The 17,428-nt window shown below is 40.0% G+C and overlaps 7 non-coding genes across 7 annotated transcripts; all 7 read left to right on the top strand.

Moving 5' to 3' along the window:
- Window positions 1-3,662: 3,662 nt before the first annotated feature.
- On the top strand, window positions 3,663-3,735 carry trnar-acg (transfer RNA arginine (anticodon ACG)). The gene has a single exon. It is a non-coding gene; the product is annotated as a tRNA-Arg (tRNA).
- A 1,525-nt stretch (window positions 3,736-5,260) lies between these two features.
- On the top strand, window positions 5,261-5,333 carry trnar-acg (transfer RNA arginine (anticodon ACG)). Its single transcript has one exon. It is a non-coding gene; the product is annotated as a tRNA-Arg (tRNA).
- Window positions 5,334-8,141: 2,808 nt separating this feature from the next.
- On the top strand, window positions 8,142-8,214 carry trnar-acg (transfer RNA arginine (anticodon ACG)). The gene has a single exon. It is a non-coding gene; the product is annotated as a tRNA-Leu (tRNA).
- Window positions 8,215-11,022: 2,808 nt separating this feature from the next.
- On the top strand, window positions 11,023-11,095 carry trnar-acg (transfer RNA arginine (anticodon ACG)). Its single transcript has one exon. It is a non-coding gene; the product is annotated as a tRNA-Leu (tRNA).
- A 1,525-nt stretch (window positions 11,096-12,620) lies between these two features.
- Window positions 12,621-12,693, top strand: trnar-acg (transfer RNA arginine (anticodon ACG)). Its single transcript has one exon. It is a non-coding gene; the product is annotated as a tRNA-Arg (tRNA).
- A 1,525-nt stretch (window positions 12,694-14,218) lies between these two features.
- On the top strand, window positions 14,219-14,291 carry trnar-acg (transfer RNA arginine (anticodon ACG)). The gene has a single exon. It is a non-coding gene; the product is annotated as a tRNA-Leu (tRNA).
- A 1,525-nt stretch (window positions 14,292-15,816) lies between these two features.
- On the top strand, window positions 15,817-15,889 carry trnar-acg (transfer RNA arginine (anticodon ACG)). The gene has a single exon. It is a non-coding gene; the product is annotated as a tRNA-Arg (tRNA).
- The last annotated feature ends 1,539 nt before the right edge of the window (window positions 15,890-17,428 follow it).

Raw genomic sequence — 17,428 nt, 5'->3', positions numbered from 1 at the left:
TATCATGGAAAACTAGTTGAAGTTTGTCTCTTGATGTTCACTATACTCTGTTTAATACATTTATTTTAAAGCCTGATTAAGCCTTTTAGAGTAGTACATTTGAAAAGATATATGAGAGACATGGGTTGCATTCTTGGAATTCACAGCCGTCTTGGATTTCAAGCCTCAGTACTCAAGAATACACTAGGTTATCTTGGATTTCAAGAAAACATTATCTTATTGGCGCAATTAGCTTCTTTGTCCAAAAATGTCTAAAGCGTCGACTTGAGTGAAAGCACCGTTTTACACAGACAAAAGAATTTCTAAACCAATTAAGCCTTTATGAGGAGAAAATTTGAGAGACATGGGTTGCATTCCTGGAATTCACAGCCATCTTGGATTTCAAGCCTCAGCACTCAAGAATACAATAGGTTATTGGATTATTATACAAGCATACCATTTGATTTAGATTTAGGCCACTAGAAGATTTAAAGTAGATTCAAAAAGGTGGCAGGCAAAAATTATTGTTGCGAATTTCAGAGAATGGCACTCTTGGGTTCCTAGCATTACAAATTTGCCATTTTGTGTGAGGAAACATTGCACTGGGAACCTGTGTGCTAAGCGAATATTGCCGTGATCGTATAGAGGTTAGTACTCTGCATTGTGGCTGCAGCAACCCCGGTTCGACTCCGGGTCATGGCAACCTTTTGAGCCGGTCCCTTCCGTGTGGACCGCCTTCTTGGCCACTCTCAATTGTTTTTGACTGAAAAACAAGTTTCCTGTATGGTCTAGCAGTCAGGATTTCTGGTTTTCACCTGGGTTTGACTCCCGGTATGGTCAAATTAAATTATGGATTCATAATGGAAAATAGCAGTTAAAAGCCATTTGTTTGTAGCGCATGAAGCGTCATCCAAACATGACAGCCCTGCTAATAGAAACTTTGGCATTCTCCTGGCAAGAAAGATGCATGGTTTGATTACAGATAAGGCTTAAACCAAGCACTGTAGCAGTAGCAAACATGTTCTGCCCATGTTTAAATGACTTTAACATCGCATTTACTCCCTTGCATTCAACAAATTGGCTGGATTGTTTAGGATCTTGTCAATAGGAAACCTATTTGAAAAGAGAAGGAAGCTGTTACTCAGCCTAGAAAGGCTGAGTTACAGGGATACCCCAGAATCTTTTGCATTGATGCTACATGGATAGTTTTGTTTTTTCTGCAAGAATGGATGTTTCATCCATTGCCTTTGTTGATTGATAGCCCCATATGTGCACAAGAGGTTTCTGAAGCATAAAACCTGAAATATCATGGAAAACTAGTTGAAGTTTGTCTCTTGATGTTCACTATACTCTGTTTAATACATTTATTTTAAAGCCTGATTAAGCCTTTTAGAGTAGTACATTTGAAAAGATATATGAGAGACATGGGTTGCATTCTTGGAATTCACAGCCGTCTTGGATTTCAAGCCTCAGTACTCAAGAATACACTAGGTTATCTTGGATTTCAAGAAAACATTATCTTATTGGCGCAATTAGCTTCTTTGTCAAAAAATTTCTAAAGCGTCGACTTGAGTGAAAGCACCGTTTTACACAGACAAAAGAATTTCTAAACCAATTAAGCCTTTATGAGGAGAAAATTTGAGAGACATGGGTTGCATTCCTGGAATTCACAGCCATCTTGGATTTCAAGCCTCAGCACTCAAGAATACAATAGGTTATTGGATTATTATACAAGCATACCATTTGATTTAGATTTAGGCCACTAGAAGATTTAAAGTAGATTCAAAAAGGTGGCAGGCAAAAATTATTGTTGCGAATTTCAGAGAATGGCACTCTTGGGTTCCTAGCATTACAAATTTGCCATTTTGTGGGAGGAAACATTGCACTGGGAACCTGTGTGCTAAGCGAATATTGCCGTGATCGTATAGAGGTTAGTACTCTGCATTGTGGCTGCAGCAACTCCGGGTCACGGCAACCTTTTGAGCCGGTCCCTTCCGTGTGGACCGCCTTCTTTTCCACTCTCAATTGTTTTTGACCGAAAAACAGAAAAGTAATTTGATACAGAAAATATCTTACATGGGCATTAGTTTTCCGGGCCAGTGGCGCAATGGATAACGTGTCTGACTACGAATCAGAAGATTCTAGGTTCGCTGGCTCGTTGATCTCCTGTCATGTTGAGTTTTAGCTTATTCATCACACGATTGCTAACAATTCGACTTGAGTGAAAGCACCACCCTATCACTTTAAAATTTAAAGCTACTCGCAGCCTCACTCCGGTGTCTTGCTGGGGCAACCTTTTGAGCCGGTCCCTTCCGTGTGGACCGCCTTCTTGGCCACTCTCAATTGTTTTTGACTGAAAAACAAGTTTCCTGTATGGTCTAGCAGTCAGGATTTCTGGTTTTCACCTGGGTTTGACTCCCGGTATGGTCAAATTAAATTATGGATTCATAATGGAAAATAGCAGTTAAAAGCCATTTGTTTGTAGCGCATAAAGCGTCATCCAAACATGACAGCCCTGCTAATAGAAACTTTGGCATTCTCCTGGCAAGAAAGGTGCATGGTTTGATTACAGATAAGGCTTAAACCAAGCACTGTAGCAGTAGCAAACATGTTCTGCCCATGTTTAAATTACTTTAACATCGCATTTACTCCCTTGCATTTAACAAATTGGTTGGATTGTTTAGGATCTTGTCAATAGGAAACCTATTTGAAAAGAGAAGGAAGCTGTTACTCAGCCTAGAAAGGCTGAGTTACAGGGATACCCCAGAATCTTTTGCATTGATGCTACATGGATAGTTTTGTTTTTTCTGCAAGCATGGATGTTTCATCCATTGCCTTTGTTGATTGATAGCCCCATATGTGCACAAGAGGTTTCTGAAGCATAAAACCTGAAATATCATGGAAAACTAGTTGAAGCTTGTCTCTTGATATTCACTATACTCTGTTTAATACATTTATTTTAAAGCCTGATTAAGCCTTTTAGAGTAGTACATTTGAAAAGATATATGAGAGACATGGGTTGCATTCTTGGAATTCACAGCCGTCTTGGATTTCAAGCCTCAGTACTCAAGAATACACTAGGTTATCTTGGATTTCAAGAAAACATTATCTTATTGGCGCAATTAGCTTCTTTGTCCAAAAATGTCTAAAGCGTCGACTTGAGTGAAAGCACCGTTTTACACAGACAAAATAATTTCTAAACCAATTAAGCCTTTATGAGGAGAAAATTTGAGAGACATGGGTTGCATTCCTGGAATTCACAGCCATCTTGGATTTCAAGCCTCAGCACTCAAGAATACAATAGGTTATTGGATTATTATACAAGCATACCATTTGATTTAGATTTAGGCCACTAGAAGATTTAAAGTAGATTCAAAAAGGTGGCAGGCAAAAATTATTGTTGCGAATTTCAGAGAATGGCACTCTTGGGTTCCTAGCATTACAAATTTGCCATTTTGTGGGAGGAAACATTGCACTGGGAACCTGTGTGCTAAGCGAATATTGCCGTGATCGTATAGAGGTTAGTACTCTGCATTGTGGCTGCAGCAACTCCGGGTCACGGCAACCTTTTGAGCCGGTCCCTTCCGTGTGGACCGCCTTCTTTTCCACTCTCAATTGTTTTTGACCGAAAAACAGAAAAGTAATTTGATACAGAAAATATCTTACATGGGCATTAGTTTTCCGGGCCAGTGGCGCAATGGATAACGTGTCTGACTACGAATCAGAAGATTCTAGGTTCGACTCCTCGCTGGCTCGTTGATCTCCTGTCATGTTGAGTTTTAGCTTATTCATCACACGATTGCTAACAATTCGACTTGAGTGAAAGCACCACCCTATCACTTTAAAATTTAAAGCTACTCGCAGCCTCACTCCGGTGTCTTGCTGGGGCAACCTTTTGAGCCGGTCCCTTCCGTGTGGACCGCCTTCTTGGCCACTCTCAATTGTTTTTGACTGAAAAACAAGTTTCCTGTATGGTCTAGCAGTCAGGATTTCTGGTTTTCACCTGGGTTTGACTCCCGGTATGGTCAAATTAAATTATGGATTCATAATGGAAAATAGCAGTTAAAAGCCATTTGTTTGTAGCGCATAAAGCGTCATCCAAACATGACAGCCCTGCTAATAGAAACTTTGGCATTCTCCTGGCAAGAAAGGTGCATGGTTTGATTAGAGATAAGGCTTAAACCAAGCACTGTAGCAGTAGCAAACATGTTCTGCCCATGTTTAAATGACTTTAACATCGCATTTACTCCCTTGCATTTAACAAATTGGTTGGATTGTTTAGGATCTTGTCAATAGGAAACCTATTTGAAAAGAGAAGGAAGCTGTTACTCAGCCTAGAAAGGCTGAGTTACAGGGATACCCCAGAATCTTTTGCATTGATGCTACATGGATAGTTTTGTTTTTTCTGCAAGCATGGATGTTTCATCCATTGCCTTTGTTGATTGATAGCCCCATATGTGCACAAGAGGTTTCTGAAGCATAAAACCTGAAATATCATGGAAAACTAGTTGAAGTTTGTCTCTTGATGTTCACTATACTCTGTTTAATACATTTATTTTAAAGCCTGATTAAGCCTTTTAGAGTAGTACATTTGAAAAGATATATGAGAGACATGGGTTGCATTCTTGGAATTCACAGCCGTCTTGGATTTCAAGCCTCAGTACTCAAGAATACACTAGGTTATCTTGGATTTCAAGAAAACATTATCTTATTGGCGCAATTAGCTTCTTTGTCCAAAAATGTCTAAAGCGTCGACTTGAGTGAAAGCACCGTTTTACACAGACAAAAGAATTTCTAAACCAATTAAGCCTTTATGAGGAGAAAATTTGAGAGACATGGGTTGCATTCCTGGAATTCACAGCCATCTTGGATTTCAAGCCTCAGCACTCAAGAATACAATAGGTTATTGGATTATTATACAAGCATACCATTTGATTTAGATTTAGGCCACTAGAAGATTTAAAGTAGATTCAAAAAGGTGGCAGGCAAAAATTATTGTTGCGAATTTCAGAGAATGGCACTCTGGGGTTCCTAGCATTACAAATTTGCCATTTTGTGGGAGGAAACATTGCACTGGGAACCTGTGTGCTAAGCGAATATTGCCGTGATCGTATAGAGGTTAGTACTCTGCATTGTGGCTGCAGCAACTCCGGGTCACGGCAACCTTTTGAGCCGGTCCCTTCCGTGTGGACCGCCTTCTTGGCCACTCTCAATTGTTTTTGACCGAAAAACAGAAAAGTAATTTGATACAGAAAATATCTTACATGGGCATTAGTTTTCCGGGCCAGTGGCGCAATGGATAACGTGTCTGACTACGAATCAGAAGATTCTAGGTTCGACTCCTAGCTGGCTCGTTGATCTCCTGTCATGTTGAGATTTAGCTTATTCATCACACGATTGCTAACAATTCGACTTGAGTGAAAGCACCACCCTATCACTTTAAAATTTAAAGCTACTCGCAGCCTCACTCCGGTGTCTTGCTGGGGCAAACTTTTGAGCCGGTCCCTTCCGTGTGGACCGCCTTCTTGGCCACTCTCAATTGTTTTTGACTGAAAATCAAGTTTCCTGTATGGTCTAGCAGTCAGGATTTCTGGTTTTCACCTGGGTTTGACTCCCGGTATGGTCAAATTAAATTATGGATTCATAATGGAAAATAGCAGTTAAAAGCCATTTGTTTGTAGCGCATGAAGCGTCATCCAAACATGACAGCCCTGCTAATAGAAACTTTGGCATTCTCCTGGCAAGAAAGGTGCATGGTTTGATTAGAGATAAGGCTTAAACCAAGCACTGTAGCAGTAGCAAACATGTTCTGTCCATGTTTAAATGACTTTAACATCGCATTTACTCCCTTGCATTCAACAAATTGGCTGGATTGTTTAGGATCTTGTCAATAGGAAACCTATTTGAAAAGAGAAGGAAGCTGTTACTCAGCCTAGAAAGGCTGAGTTACAGGGATACCCCAGAATCTTTTGCATTGATGCTACATGGATAGTTTTGTTTTTTCTGCAAGCATGGATGTTTCATCCATTGCCTTTGTTGATTGATAGCCCCATATGTGCACAAGAGGTTTCTGAAGCATAAAACCTGAAATATCATGGAAAACTAGTTGAAGTTTGTCTCTTGATGTTCACTATACTCTGTTTAATACATTTATTTTAAAGCCTGATTAAGCCTTTTAGAGTAGTACATTTGAAAAGATATATGAGAGACATGGGTTGCATTCTTGGAATTCACAGCCGTCTTGGATTTCAAGCCTCAGTACTCAAGAATACACTAGGTTATCTTGGATTTCAAGAAAACATTATCTTATTGGCGCAATTAGCTTCTTTGTCCAAAAATGTCTAAAGCGTCGACTTGAGTGAAAGCACCGTTTTACACAGACAAAAGAATTTCTAAACCAATTAAGCCTTTATGAGGAGAAAATTTGAGAGACATGGGTTGCATTCCTGGAATTCACAGCCATCTTGGATTTCAAGCCTCAGCACTCAAGAATACAATAGGTTATTGGATTATTATACAAGCATACCATTTGATTTAGATTTAGGCCACTAGAAGATTTAAAGTAGATTCAAAAAGGTGGCAGGCAAAAATTATTGTTGCGAATTTCAGAGAATGGCACTCTGGGGTTCCTAGCATTACAAATTTGCCATTTTGTGGGAGGAAACATTGCACTGGGAACCTGTGTGCTAAGCGAATATTGCCGTGATCGTATAGAGGTTAGTACTCTGCATTGTGGCTGCAGCAACCCCGGTTCGACTCCGGGTCATGGCAACCTTTTGAGCCGGTCCCTTCCGTGTGGACCGCCTTCTTGGCCACTCTCAATTGTTTTTGACTGAAAAACAAGTTTCCTGTATGGTCTAGCAGTCAGGATTTCTGGTTTTCACCTGGGTTTGACTCCCGGTATGGTCAAATTAAATTATGGATTCATAATGGAAAATAGCAGTTAAAAGCCATTTGTTTGTAGCGCATGAAGCGTCATCCAAACATGACAGCCCTGCTAATAGAAACTTTGGCATTCTCCTGGCAAGAAAGGTGCATGGTTTGATTACAGATAAGGCTTAAACCAAGCACTGTAGCAGTAGAAAACATGTTCTGCCCATGTTTAAATGACTTTAACATCGCATTTACTCCCTTGCATTCAACAAATTGGCTGGATTGTTTAGGATCTTGTCAATAGGAAACCTATTTGAAAAGAGAAGGAAGCTGTTACTCAGCCTAGAAAGGCTGAGTTACAGGGATACCCCAGAATCTTTTGCATTGATGCTACATGGATAGTTTTGTTTTTTCTGCAAGCATGGATGTTTCATCCATTGCCTTTGTTGATTGATAGCCCCATATGTGCACAAGAGGTTTCTGAAGCATAAAACCTGAAATATCATGGAAACCTAGTTGAAGTTTGTCTCTTGATGTTCACTATACTCTGTTTAATACATTTATTTTAAAGCCTGATTAAGCCTTTTAGAGTAGTACATTTGAAAAGATATATGAGAGACATGGGTTGCATTCTTGGAATTCACAGCCGTCTTGGATTTCAAGCCTCAGTACTCAAGAATACACTAGGTTATCTTGGATTTCAAGAAAACATTATCTTATTGGCGCAATTAGCTTCTTTGTCCAAAAATGTCTAAAGCGTCGACTTGAGTGAAAGCACCGTTTTACACAGACAAAAGAATTTCTAAACCAATTAAGCCTTTATGAGGAGAAAATTTGAGAGACATGGGTTGCATTCCTGGAATTCACAGCCATCTTGGATTTCAAGCCTCAGCACTCAAGAATACAATAGGTTATTGGATTATTATACAAGCATACCATTTGATTTAGATTTAGGCCACTAGAAGATTTAAAGTAGATTCAAAAAGGTGGCAGGCAAAAATTATTGTTGCGACTTTCAGAGAATGGCACTATTGGGTTCCTAGCATTACAAATTTGCCATTTTGTGGGAGGAAACATTGCACTGCGAACCTGTGTGCTAAGTGAATATTGCCGTGATCGTATAGAGGTTAGTACTCTGCATTGTGGCTGCAGCAACTCCGGGTCACGGCAACCATTTGAGCCGGTCCCTTCCGTGTGGACCGCCTTCTTGTCCACTCTCAATTGTTTTTGACCGAAAAACAGAAAAGTAATTTGATACAGAAAATATCTTACATGGGAATTAGTTTTCCGAGCCAGTGGCGCAATGGATAACGTGTCTGACTAAGAATCAGAAGATTCTAGGTTCGACTCCTAGCTGGCTTGTTGATCTCCTGTAATGTTGAGATTTAGCTTATTCATTACACGATTGCTAACAATTCGACTTGAGTGAAAGAACTACCCTATCACTTTAAAATTTAAAGCTACTCGCAGCCTCACTCCGGTGTCTTGCTGGGGCAACCTTTTGAGCCGGTCCCTTCCGTGTGGACCGCCTTCTTGGCCACTCTCAATTGTTTTTGACTGAAAAACAAGTTTCCTGTATGGTCTAGCAGTCAGGATTTCTGGTTTTCACCTGGGTTTGACTCCTGGTATGGTCAAATTAAATTATGGATTCATAATGGAAAATAGCCGTTAAAAGCCATTTGTTTGTAGCGCATAAAGCGTCATCCAAACATGACAGCCCTGCTAATAGAAACTTTGGCATTCCCCTGGCAAGAAAGGTGCTTGGTTTGATTACAGATAAGGCTTAAACCAAGCACTGTAGTAGTAGCAAACATGTTCTGCCCATGTTTAAATGACTTTAACATCGCATTTACTCCCTTGCATTTAACAAATTGGCTGGATTGTTTAGGATCTTGTCAATAGGAAACCTATTTGAAAAGAGAAGGAAGCTGTTACTCAGCCTAGAAAGGCTGAGTTACAGGGATACCCCAGAATCTTTTGCATTGATGCTACATGGATAGTTTTGTTTTTTCTGCAAGCATGGATGTTTCATCCATTGCCTTTGTTGATTGATAGCCCCATATGTGCACAAGAGGTTTCTGAAGCATAAAACCTGAAATATCATGGAAAACTAGTTGAAGTTTGTCTCTTGATGTTCACTATACTCTGTTTAATACATTTATTTTAAAGCCTGATTAAGCCTTTTAGAGTAGTACATTTGAAAAGATATATGAGAGACATGGGTTGCATTCTTGGAATTCACAGCCGTCTTGGATTTCAAGCCTCAGTACTCAAGAATACACTAGGTTATCTTGGATTTCAAGAAAACATTATCTTATTGGCGCAATTAGCTTCTTTGTCCAAAAATGTCTAAAGCGTCGACTTGAGTGAAAGCACCGTTTTACACAGACAAAAGAATTTCTAAACCAATTAAGCCTTTATGAGGAGAAAATTTGAGAGACATGGGTTGCATTCCTGGAATTCACAGCCATCTTGGATTTCAAGCCTCAGCACTCAAGAATACAATAGGTTATTGGATTATTATACAAGCATACCATTTGATTTAGATTTAGGCCACTAGAAGATTTAAAGTAGATTCAAAAAGGTGGCAGGCAAAAATTATTGTTGCGAATTTCAGAGAATGGCACTCTGGGGTTCCTAGCATTACAAATTTGCCATTTTGTGGGAGGAAACATTGCACTGGGAACCTGTGTGCTAAGCGAATATTGCCGTGATCGTATAGAGGTTAGTACTCTGCATTGTGGCTGCAGCAACCCCGGTTCGACTCCGGGTCATGGCAACCTTTTGAGCCGGTCCCTTCCGTGTGGACCGCCTTCTTGGCCACTCTCAATTGTTTTTGACTGAAAAACAAGTTTCCTGTATGGTCTAGCAGTCAGGATTTCTGGTTTTCACCTGGGTTTGACTCCCGGTATGGTCAAATTAAATTATGGATTCATAATGGAAAATAGCAGTTAAAAGCCATTTGTTTGTAGCGCATGAAGCGTCATCCAAACATGACAGCCCGGCTAATAGAAACTTTGGCATTCTCCTGGCAAGAAAGGTGCATGGTTTGATTACAGATAAGGCTTAAACCAAGCACTGTAGCAGTAGAAAACATGTTCTGCCCATGTTTAAATGACTTTAACATCGCATTTACTCCCTTGCATTCAACAAATTGGCTGGATTGTTTAGGATCTTGTCAATAGGAAACCTATTTGAAAAGAGAAGGAAGCTGTTACTCAGCCTAGAAAGGCTGAGTTACAGGGATACCCCAGAATCTTTTGCATTGATGCTACATGGATAGTTTTGTTTTTTCTGCAAGCATGGATGTTTCATCCATTGCCTTTGTTGATTGATAGCCCCATATGTGCACAAGAGGTTTCTGAAGCATAAAACCTGAAATATCATGGAAACCTAGTTGAAGTTTGTCTCTTGATGTTCACTATACTCTGTTTAATACATTTATTTTAAAGCCTGATTAAGCCTTTTAGAGTAGTACATTTGAAAAGATATATGAGAGACATGGGTTGCATTCTTGGAATTCACAGCCGTCTTGGATTTCAAGCCTCAGTACTCAAGAATACACTAGGTTATCTTGGATTTCAAGAAAACATTATCTTATTGGCGCAATTAGCTTCTTTGTCCAAAAATGTCTAAAGCGTCGACTTGAGTGAAAGCACCGTTTTACACAGACAAAAGAATTTCTAAACCAATTAAGCCTTTATGAGGAGAAAATTTGAGAGACATGGGTTGCATTCCTGGAATTCACAGCCATCTTGGATTTCAAGCCTCAGCACTCAAGAATACAATAGGTTATTGGATTATTATACAAGCATACCATTTGATTTAGATTTAGGCCACTAGAAGATTTAAAGTAGATTCAAAAAGGTGGCAGGCAAAAATTATTGTTGCGACTTTCAGAGAATGGCACTATTGGGTTCCTAGCATTACAAATTTGCCATTTTGTGGGAGGAAACATTGCACTGCGAACCTGTGTGCTAAGTGAATATTGCCGTGATCGTATAGAGGTTAGTACTCTGCATTGTGGCTGCAGCAACTCCGGGTCACGGCAACCATTTGAGCCGGTCCCTTCCGTGTGGACCGCCTTCTTGTCCACTCTCAATTGTTTTTGACCGAAAAACAGAAAAGTAATTTGATACAGAAAATATCTTACATGGGAATTAGTTTTCCGAGCCAGTGGCGCAATGGATAACGTGTCTGACTAAGAATCAGAAGATTCTAGGTTCGACTCCTAGCTGGCTTGTTGATCTCCTGTAATGTTGAGATTTAGCTTATTCATTACACGATTGCTAACAATTCGACTTGAGTGAAAGAACTACCCTATCACTTTAAAATTTAAAGCTACTCGCAGCCTCACTCCGGTGTCTTGCTGGGGCAACCTTTTGAGCCGGTCCCTTCCGTGTGGACCGCCTTCTTGGCCACTCTCAATTGTTTTTGACTGAAAAACAAGTTTCCTGTATGGTCTAGCAGTCAGGATTTCTGGTTTTCACCTGGGTTTGACTCCTGGTATGGTCAAATTAAATTATGGATTCATAATGGAAAATAGCCGTTAAAAGCCATTTGTTTGTAGCGCATAAAGCGTCATCCAAACATGACAGCCCTGCTAATAGAAACTTTGGCATTCCCCTGGCAAGAAAGGTGCTTGGTTTGATTACAGATAAGGCTTAAACCAAGCACTGTAGTAGTAGCAAACATGTTCTGCCCATGTTTAAATGACTTTAACATCGCATTTACTCCCTTGCATTTAACAAATTGGCTGGATTGTTTAGGATCTTGTCAATAGGAAACCTATTTGAAAAGAGAAGGAAGCTGTTACTCAGCCTAGAAAGGCTGAGTTACAGGGATACCCCAGAATCTTTTGCATTGATGCTACATGGATAGTTTTGTTTTTTCTGCAAGCATGGATGTTTCATCCATTGCCTTTGTTGATTGATAGCCCCATATGTGCACAAGAGGTTTCTGAAGCATAAAACCTGAAATATCATGGAAAACTAGTTGAAGTTTGTCTCTTGATGTTCACTATACTCTGTTTAATACATTTATTTTAAAGCCTGATTAAGCCTTTTAGAGTAGTACATTTGAAAAGATATATGAGAGACATGGGTTGCATTCTTGGAATTCACAGCCGTCTTGGATTTCAAGCCTCAGTACTCAAGAATACACTAGGTTATCTTGGATTTCAAGAAAACATTATCTTATTGGCGCAATTAGCTTCTTTGTCCAAAAATGTCTAAAGCGTCGACTTGAGTGAAAGCACCGTTTTACACAGACTAAAGAATTTCTAAACCAATTAAGCCTTTATGAGGAGAAAATTTGAGAGACATGGGTTGCATTCCTGGAATTCACAGCCATCTTGGATTTCAAGCCTCAGCACTCAAGAATACAATAGGTTATTGGATTATTATACAAGCATACCATTTGATTTAGATTTAGGCCACTAGAAGATTTAAAGTAGATTCAAAAAGGTGGCAGGCAAAAATTATTGTTGCGAATTTCAGAGAATGGCACTCTTGGGTTCCTAGCATTACAAATTTGCCATTTTGTGGGAGGAAACATTGCACTGGGAACCTGTGTGCTAAGCGAATATTGCCGTGATCGTATAGAGGTTAGTACTCTGCATTGTGGCTGCAGCAACTCCGGGTCACGGCAACCTTTTGAGCCGGTCCCTTCCGTGTGGACCGCCTTCTTGTCCACTCTCAATTGTTTTTGACCGAAAAACAGAAAAGTAATTTGATACAGAAAATATCTTACATGGGCATTAGTTTTCCGGGCCAGTGGCGCAATGGATAACGTGTCTGACTACGAATCAGAAGATTCTAGGTTCGACTCCTAGCTGGCTCGTTGATCTCCTGTCATGTTGAGATTTAGCTTATTCATCACACGATTGCTAACAATTCGACTTGAGTGAAAGCACCACCCTATCACTTTAAAATTTAAAGCTACTCGCAGCCTCACTCCGGTGTCTTGCTGGGGCAAACTTTTGAGCCGGTCCCTTCCGTGTGGACCGCCTTCTTGGCCACTCTCAATTGTTTTTGACTGAAAATCAAGTTTCCTGTATGGTCTAGCAGTCAGGATTTCTGGTTTTCACCTGGGTTTGACTCCCGGTATGGTCAAATTAAATTATGGATTCATAATGGAAAATAGCAGTTAAAAGCCATTTGTTTGTAGCGCATGAAGCGTCATCCAAACATGACAGCCCTGCTAATAGAAACTTTGGCATTCTCCTGGCAAGAAAGGTGCATGGTTTGATTAGAGATAAGGCTTAAACCAAGCACTGTAGCAGTAGCAAACATGTTCTGCCCATGTTTAAATGACTTTAACATCGCATTTACTCCCTTGCATTCAACAAATTGGCTGGATTGTTTAGGATCTTGTCAATAGGAAACCTATTTGAAAAGAGAAGGAAGCTGTTACTCAGCCTAGAAAGGCTGAGTTACAGGGATACCCCAGAATCTTTTGCATTGATGCTACATGGATAGTTTTGTTTTTTCTGCAAGCATGGATGTTTCATCCATTGCCTTTGTTGATTGATAGCCCCATATGTGCACAAGAGGTTTCTGAAGCATAAAACCTGAAATATCATGGAAAACTAGTTGAAGTTTGTCTCTTGATGTTCACTATACTCTGTTTAATACATTTATTTTAAAGCCTGATTAAGCCTTTTAGAGTAGTACATTTGAAAAGATATATGAGAGACATGGGTTGCATTCTTGGAATTCACAGCCGTCTTGGATTTCAAGCCTCAGTACTCAAGAATACACTAGGTTATCTTGGATTTCAAGAAAACATTATCTTATTGGCGCAATTAGCTTCTTTGTCCAAAAATGTCTAAAGCGTCGACTTGAGTGAAAGCACCGTTTTACACAGACAAAAGAATTTCTAAACCAATTAAGCCTTTATGAGGAGAAAATTTGAGAGACATGGGTTGCATTCCTGGAATTCACAGCCATCTTGGATTTCAAGCCTCAGCACTCAAGAATACAATAGGTTATTGGATTATTATACAAGCATACCATTTGATTTAGATTTAGGCCACTAGAAGATTTAAAGTAGATTCAAAAAGGTGGCAGGCAAAAATTATTGTTGCGACTTTCAGAGAATGGCACTATTGGGTTCCTAGCATTACAAATTTGCCATTTTGTGGGAGGAAACATTGCACTGCGAACCTGTGTGCTAAGTGAATATTGCCGTGATCGTATAGAGGTTAGTACTCTGCATTGTGGCTGCAGCAACTCCGGGTCACGGCAACCATTTGAGCCGGTCCCTTCCGTGTGGACCGCCTTCTTGTCCACTCTCAATTGTTTTTGACCGAAAAACAGAAAAGTAATTTGATACAGAAAATATCTTACATGGGAGTTAGTTTTCCGAGCCAGTGGCGCAATGGATAACGTGTCTGACTAAGAATCAGAAGATTCTAGGTTCGACTCCTAGCTGGCTTGTTGATCTCCTGTAATGTTGAGATTTAGCTTATTCATCACACGATTGCTAACAATTCGACTTGAGTGAAAGAACTACCCTATCACTTTAAAATTTAAAGCTACTCGCAGCCTCACTCCGGTGTCTTGCTGGGGCAACCTTTTGAGCCGGTCCCTTCCGTGTGGACCGCCTTCTTGGCCACTCTCAATTGTTTTTGACTGAAAAACAAGTTTCCTGTATGGTCTAGCAGTCAGGATTTCTGGTTTTCACCTGGGTTTGACTCCTGGTATGGTCAAATTAAATTATGGATTCATAATGGAAAATAGCCGTTAAAAGCCATTTGTTTGTAGCGCATAAAGCGTCATCCAAACATGACAGCCCTGCTAATAGAAACTTTGGCATTCCCCTGGCAAGAAAGGTGCTTGGTTTGATTACAGATAAGGCTTAAACCAAGCACTGTAGTAGTAGCAAACATGTTCTGCCCATGTTTAAATGACTTTAACATCGCATTTACTCCCTTGCATTTAACAAATTGGCTGGATTGTTTAGGATCTTGTCAATAGGAAACCTATTTGAAAAGAGAAGGAAGCTGTTACTCAGCCTAGAAAGGCTGAGTTACAGGGATACCCCAGAATCTTTTGCATTGATGCTACATGGATAGTTTTGTTTTTTCTGCAAGCATGGATGTTTCATCCATTGCCTTTGTTGATTGATAGCCCCATATGTGCACAAGAGGTTTCTGAAGCATAAAACCTGAAATATCATGGAAAACTAGTTGAAGTTTGTCTCTTGATGTTCACTATACTCTGTTTAATACATTTATTTTAAAGCCTGATTAAGCCTTTTAGAGTAGTACATTTGAAAAGATATATGAGAGACATGGGTTGCATTCTTGGAATTCACAGCCGTCTTGGATTTCAAGCCTCAGTACTCAAGAATACACTAGGTTATCTTGGATTTCAAGAAAACATTATCTTATTGGCGCAATTAGCTTCTTTGTCCAAAAATGTCTAAAGCGTCGACTTGAGTGAAAGCACCGTTTTACACAGACTAAAGAATTTCTAAACCAATTAAGCCTTTATGAGGAGAAAATTTGAGAGACATGGGTTGCATTCCTGGAATTCACAGCCATCTTGGATTTCAAGCCTCAGCACTCAAGAATACAATAGGTTATTGGATTATTATACAAGCATACCATTTGATTTAGATTTAGGCCACTAGAAGATTTAAAGTAGATTCAAAAAGGTGGCAGGCAAAAATTATTGTTGCGAATTTCAGAGAATGGCACTCTTGGGTTCCTAGCATTACAAATTTGCCATTTTGTGGGAGGAAACATTGCACTGGGAACCTGTGTGCTAAGCGAATATTGCCGTGATCGTATAGAGGTTAGTACTCTGCATTGTGGCTGCAGCAACTCCGGGTCACGGCAACCTTTTGAGCCGGTCCCTTCCGTGTGGACCGCCTTCTTGTCCACTCTCAATTGTTTTTGACCGAAAAACAGAAAAGTAATTTGATACAGAAAATATCTTACATGGGCATTAGTTTTCCGGGCCAGTGGCGCAATGGATAACGTGTCTGACTACGAATCAGAAGATTCTAGGTTCGACTCCTAGCTGGCTCGTTGATCTCCTGTCATGTTGAGATTTAGCTTATTCATCACACGATTGCTAACAATTCGACTTGAGTGAAAGCACCACCCTATCACTTTAAAATTTAAAGCTACTCGCAGCCTCACTCCGGTGTCTTGCTGGGGCAAACTTTTGAGCCGGTCCCTTCCGTGTGGACCGCCTTCTTGGCCACTCTCAATTGTTTTTGACTGAAAATCAAGTTTCCTGTATGGTCTAGCAGTCAGGATTTCTGGTTTTCACCTGGGTTTGACTCCCGGTATGGTCAAATTAAATTATGGATTCATAATGGAAAATAGCAGTTAAAAGCCATTTGTTTGTAGCGCATGAAGCGTCATCCAAACATGACAGCCCTGCTAATAGAAACTTTGGCATTCTCCTGGCAAGAAAGGTGCATGGTTTGATTAGAGATAAGGCTTAAACCAAGCACTGTAGCAGTAGCAAACATGTTCTGCCCATGTTTAAATGACTTTAACATCGCATTTACTCCCTTGCATTCAACAAATTGGCTGGATTGTTTAGGATCTTGTCAATAGGAAACCTATTTGAAAAGAGAAGGAAGCTGTTACTCAGCCTAGAAAGGCTGAGTTACAGGGATACCCCAGAATCTTTTGCATTGATGCTACATGGATAGTTTTGTTTTTTCTGCAAGCATGGATGTTTCATCCATTGCCTTTGTTGATTGATAGCCCCATATGTGCACAAGAGGTTTCTGAAGCATAAAACCTGAAATATCATGGAAAACTAGTTGAAGTTTGTCTCTTGATGTTCACTATACTCTGTTTAATACATTTATTTTAAAGCCTGATTAAGCCTTTTAGAGTAGTACATTTGAAAAGATATATGAGAGACATGGGTTGCATTCTTGGAATTCACAGCCGTCTTGGATTTCAAGCCTCAGTACTCAAGAATACACTAGGTTATCTTGGATTTCAAGAAAACATTATCTTATTGGCGCAATTAGCTTCTTTGTCCAAAAATGTCTAAAGCGTCGACTTGAGTGAAAGCACCGTTTTACACAGACAAAAGAATTTCTAAACCAATTAAGCCTTTATGAGGAGAAAATTTGAGAGACATGGGTTGCATTCCTGGAATTCACAGCCATCTTGGATTTCAAGCCTCAGCACTCAAGAATACAATAGGTTATTGGATTATTATACAAGCATACCATTTGATTTAGATTTAGGCCACTAGAAGATTTAAAGTAGATTCAAAAAGGTGGCAGGCAAAAATTATTGTTGCGAATTTCAGAGAATGGCACTCTGGGGTTCCTAGCATTACAAATTTGCCATTTTGTGGGAGGAAACATTGCACTGGGAACCTGTGTGCTAAGCGAATATTGCCGTGATCGTATAGAGGTTAGTACTCTGCATTGTGGCTGCAGCAACCCCGGTTCGACTCCGGGTCATGGCAACCTTTTGAGCCGGTCCCTTCCGTGTGGACCGCCTTCTTGGCCACTCTCAATTGTTTTTGACTGAAAAACAAGTTTCCTGTATGGTCTAGCAGTCAGGATTTCTGGTTTTCACCTGGGTTTG

The sequence above is a fragment of the Electrophorus electricus genome, chromosome 7 (assembly GCF_041902795.1).
Source record: "Electrophorus electricus isolate QZ-2024a chromosome 7, ASM4190279v1, whole genome shotgun sequence".
NCBI classification, from domain to species: domain Eukaryota; kingdom Metazoa; phylum Chordata; class Actinopteri; order Gymnotiformes; family Gymnotidae; genus Electrophorus; species Electrophorus electricus.
The sequence above is the reverse complement of the archived record's forward strand: the minus strand, read 5'-3'. Positions and strand labels throughout refer to the sequence as shown.